The following is a 4962-nucleotide window of genomic DNA, read 5'->3' as shown; positions in this document are numbered from 1 at the left end:
TGATTTGGAAAATAAAAAACTTTTTTTTTTTTCAAAAACTGCACTGTGAAGTGCACTGTACTTGTGTAATTTAGGTTTCCTAGAGCAACATTCTACTCTCGTGTCAGAAACAATAGTGAATTTCTTAATTTATTTCAAGATATAGCTAGAATATACAGTTTCCAGAATCTTGCCCAGTATTGATAATGACTGACTTCTTTAAGCTTTTTTCCTAAATACATTTCATGCAAACCATGCCTGAGATCAAAATTGATGCCTCAAGACAAATTTATTATTTGAAAGAAATGTCAAAGATTTTTTTAATGATATTTGAAAGTCTTATTATTTAAAAGTCTTATTGTATGAGATAAAAGTTTTATTTTTCCTCCTGCCCCCCCTTACCAAAAATAATTCTTATTTGCAAAATAGTTGTTATAGCCTATTTGTGAAATTAAGATAACTGCTTACTTCATAATATGGCTTTGTTTGTTGTGACTTTTAAACAATTGAGTTTTGGGAACCTCAATATGTGACATTTGCTTCTGTACTACTAGAGTGGGGAAAAAAAAAAAAAAAGAGAGAACCAAATTCAGCATCTTCTAGGGAAGCTAGATAGACAAATACAGTATTTTCTTTGTCCTTGCTATTTTTGCTTTTCCATTTAGAACACAGATCTTTGGATTTCTTATCTGCTTCAGAGGAAGGACTAGACAGATCCATTAGTTTGTTGTTAGTAGGCAGTTTAGGAATCAAAGCAAATCTTTTTTGTATGTGTACTGTGCTCACTGAGAAGTGTATGTTAACAGCTGCACAAACTTGAAGGCAGACAACAGAAGGACCAGAATTAAAGGAATTTAACACTTCTATCCATAACTTTCTCCGGCATAAGAAGAGGAACTTCTGAAAGTAAAGTAAATTTTATTTCAGCAGTGGACTTCAAGTGGTCATGTTTGAAATGTGGATTATTAGACATGTTTAGCAAAAGAATTTTTACTCTGCTGTTGTCTGGGCATGTTGCTGTGTATAGCAGATGAGGCTATAGATAAGAAAGCTGCATTTTTACATGCTGCAAGCAAAGAGCAAATTTGTCTGTATCACAAAGATGTTAACAACATGCTAAATGGACATATTGTCTTGTGATACATTTAAGATTTTATGAGTAGACTGCAAAACATTATATTGTAATCAGATAAACCATTTAACAAGTCAAATGATTGCATCATTCACAGTTAGCATTATATTCTCTTGTTCAGCTCAATTGTGAGATAAAGACTGGGGTCTTTTTTTTTTGATTGTTTTTACTTTCACAGAAGTAACAACAGAGTCTTACTAATGTTAAATATTAGTGTATGTTTTACTCCATGTTTGTAGACAAAAAGCAATAAACAGAAACAAGTAAATACTGTTTAAAATGCATGCTTATTTACTGCATCTCCACATTAATTGAAAGAATTACTGTGAAAGCATTTCTGCTTTCGGTAGATACGGCACATTATCGTATATCTCACACTATTCTACAAATAAATATTAATTTGTCTTGTTTTTAAGTTTCCAGAAATGGAAAGCCTGTTCTTGATGAACATAAAATAAGCAAAGGTAAATTTAAGAAAGTACAGTTCAATCAGTAGTAGATGTCTGCTGATGTTTTAGATCAAAAGGTGTCCAACATTTTGGTTTGTCTGGGCAGCACTGAGTGAAGAGGAATTGTTTTGAGCCACATATTGGTTGTTCCAAAAGTAATACTTCCTATTTATTTATATGCTAAGTACAAGAGATCCAAACAGCACAAGAACACAGTTTCATACAACAAACAAAAAACACTAATTTTCAGCATATACACTACCATTAGCTATGCATTTTCACCACTGATGAACAGGAGCCTGCATGCCGTGCAAGCAAAAATCTGCACCAGTGAAAGTGACCCACTGTCACCACTGCCAAAACATATCACCCTCCGTTACCTCATCCACCTGCTCACACCCATTGTTTGATGCCCATAAGCGTTCAGCTACAATCAATGGATGGGTACAATTTTTTTCTGAATTGAGGAATTCAGTGACACTCCTTTGCTTTATGTGCACTTCCGTGTCAGAGGCCATTCTGTCAGACTGTTCCTCTGCTGCCATCTGTCACATGGTAACAACATGGAATGGAATGGAACACTGGTGGGAAGATTCAACCTCTATTGATGTACCACCAGCACCAGCTATAGTTAATGCATATATGTAGCAAAACTTATTTTTGATTAAAATATTCAAAGGAGTAGCAAAATCATAAAACTAGTGGGATAGCTGACCTTGGTTTTCTGAAGCTAATGCATCAGTCTGGTTCCATGGCAGTGGTTGCAAATCTTACTACCAGTTTTATTTAGCTTTTTTGGCAACAATCTGGATGAGGAGATCAAGTGCAGCCTCAGTAAAATTGTGGACAACACCAAGTTAGGTGGGATTGTTGATCTTTTTGAGTGCAGTAAGGTGCTGCAGAAGGATCTGGATAGGCTGGATTGATGGGCTAACTCAAACTGCACAGTATTCAACAAGGCTAAGTACTGGCTGCTGCACTTGGGTCATAAAATCACTGTGCAGTGGGGTCCTTCACTGTGGAAAAGTGGCTGGAAAGCTGCCTGACAGTGAAGGACTCTGGGGTGTTAGTTGAGAGCTGGCTGAAGGTGAGCCAGCAGAGTGCACAGGTGGCCAAGAAAGGCATCCTGCCTTGTATCAGAAATAGCTTAGCCAGCAGGAATAGAGAAGTGACTTTCCCCTTTATATGGCACTAGTGAGATACCACACCTTCAGTTTTGGGGTCCTCGCTGTAAATAGGATATTGCTCCAGCATGTACAAAGAAGGTCAGAGTTGGTGAAAGGACTCAAAAACAAGAGTTGTGAGGAGCAGTTGTGGGCACAGGAGTTGTTTAGTCCAGAGAAAAGAAGGCTGTAGGGTGATTTCATCACTCTGTACAAGTCCCTAACAGGAGGTTGTAGCAAAAATAGTGTAAGTCACTTTTCTTAGGTGACAAGTGGTAAGAAGCAGAAACACACTCTCAAGTTTTGTCAAAGGTGGTTTAGATTGGATAAGAAGAGTTCCTCCATGGGGAGAATGGACAGGCATTGGTCCTGGGAAATGGTGAAGTCTCCATTCCTGGAGGTATTTAAGAGACAAGTGAAAGTGGCACTTGGGGACATCGTTTAGTGATGGAACTTTGTAGGTCAGGTTGATGGTCAGACTTGAAGATCTTGAAAATCCATTCCAACCCAAATTATTCAGGGCCATCAACCTCCCCATTTAATACTAGACCAGGTTGCCCAGGGCCCTATCCAATCTGGCCCTGAACACTTCCAGAGATGGGGCATCCACAGACTCTCTGGGCAGCCTGTTCTAGCACCTCATCACTCTCTCTGTAAAGAACTTCCCCCTGACATCCAACCTAAATCTCCTCCCTCAACTTAAAACCATTTCCCCTTGTTCTGGTGTTATCTGCCCTTTCAAAGAATTGACTCCCCTCCTGTCTGTAGGCTCCCTTTAGGTACTGAAGGGCTGCAATGAGGTCACCCTGCAGCCTTCTTTTCTCCAGGCTGAGCAAGTCTGTCTTCATAGGGGATGTGCTCCAGTCCCCTGATCATCTTCGTGGTTTTCCTCTGGACCCTCTCCTTCAGCTCTCTGTCTTTATTGCACTGGGGGCCTCAGACCTGGACACAGTACTCTAGATGGGGCCTCACAAGAGCAAAGTAGAGAGGTACGATCACCTCCTTGTCCCTGCTGGTCACCCCTCTTCTGATGGGGCCCAGGATACCATTTAGGGTTTTCCGAACTTCAAGAGCACACTGCTGGCTCACGTTAAGTTTTTCATCCATCAGGGCCCCCAGGTCCTTCTCTGCAGGGCTGCTCTCAAGGTCTGCTCCTTCCAGTCTGTTTATATGCCTGGGATTCCTCCAGCCCAAGTGCAGAACTTTGCACTTTGATGTGTTGAACCTCATTAGATTCACCCAGGCCCACCTTTCAAGCTTCCTGAGGTCCCTCTGAATGGCATCCTTCCTTACAGTGTGTCAACAAAAAAAGTTACTGTCGGGGAATCAATTTCTTTAATAAACTCATTCCCTCATTCCCATTACAGAGTTTTAGTTATGAACTATGTATTAATGGCAGAAATAATCCCATGCAGAGAGTTTGCAGAAATCCTCTGACATGTGGAAATATTAATTGCATCACTTTCGAGAAGCAAGTCTTGCAGTAAGTGAAGTTTTACCCAATCTATCTGAAAACAAACAGAAAGAAAAGTCACAACTCGTGTCCTTAGGGGCTTAAAGGTGAGCTTAACAGATTTTAGCTATATGGGGGTGCGGACCCTTTACCCTGGGAATGCGAATTTTAGTCAGAGTGATTTGAAGATCCCTGGTCAAACTGAGTTTGACCAACAGACAATAGTACGTTAGTTCTGCTCTTCAGGCTCAGAATGTTCATTAAGTGGGTTATTCCACCTTCGCTTCACTTCATCAAATTGCACGTTTCATGGGGTTTTGCTATTTTCTAGTTTTTACTGAATGAATGAACGCCAAAGACGACGGCAAACCATGTGGCACGTGGCTGTGGGAGCAGGAGGTCGCGGGCGGTGGGTGGGTTTGTTTCAGGAGCAGGATGCCGTGGTGACAGCGCAGCGCCGTGTGCGGTTTAAATCTCCCCTACTGGGACAGCTGCGACTCCGCTCTTATGGCGATGCTCTCTGACAGAAAACATCTCTCCGAGAAAGCTATCCAGTGGACAAGGATTTGGACTGCTGCTTCACGTCAGCTGGCGCAGGTAAGTCGCTCCGTGGCTTACGGAGACCAGAGTGGACTCGAGCCCCGTACCAGACTTTCTGCCGTAAGCATTACTTCAGCCCCAGCGCCGAGGCCTCTCTCACCGCCGCCGCACGAGAGGCGGGCAGCGGGCACACGTGCGGCAGGAGCACGCCTGCGCCCCACATCACCCGGGCCGAGCCCAGCGGCC

At 42.0% G+C, this 4962-nt stretch overlaps 1 protein-coding gene and 1 long non-coding RNA gene across 2 annotated transcripts in view; one reads left to right on the top strand and one right to left on the bottom strand.

Annotated features, from left to right (window-relative positions):
• Nucleotides 1-4039: 4039 nt before the first annotated feature.
• Nucleotides 4040-4417, bottom strand: LOC109363999. Its single transcript, XR_002109945.1, has 2 exons — nucleotides 4329-4417; nucleotides 4040-4231 (listed from the first exon to the last, which is right to left on the bottom strand). It is a non-coding gene; the product is annotated as an uncharacterized LOC109363999 (long non-coding RNA).
• A 273-nt stretch (nucleotides 4418-4690) lies between these two features.
• Nucleotides 4691-4962, top strand: part of GKAP1 (G kinase anchoring protein 1) — a 46089-nt gene continuing 45817 nt past the window's right edge. Inside the window, exon 1 of the mRNA XM_019610533.2 lies at nucleotides 4691-4773. The gene's annotated coding sequence lies outside the window, so the exon portion shown is untranslated. The remainder of the gene's footprint in view (nucleotides 4774-4962) is intronic.

The sequence above is a fragment of the Meleagris gallopavo genome, chromosome Z (assembly GCF_000146605.3).
Source record: "Meleagris gallopavo isolate NT-WF06-2002-E0010 breed Aviagen turkey brand Nicholas breeding stock chromosome Z, Turkey_5.1, whole genome shotgun sequence".
In the NCBI taxonomy this organism is placed as follows: Eukaryota; Metazoa; Chordata; class Aves; order Galliformes; family Phasianidae; genus Meleagris; species Meleagris gallopavo.
Note: the sequence above shows the minus strand (reverse complement) of the source record. Positions and strands in the feature narration are given on the sequence as shown.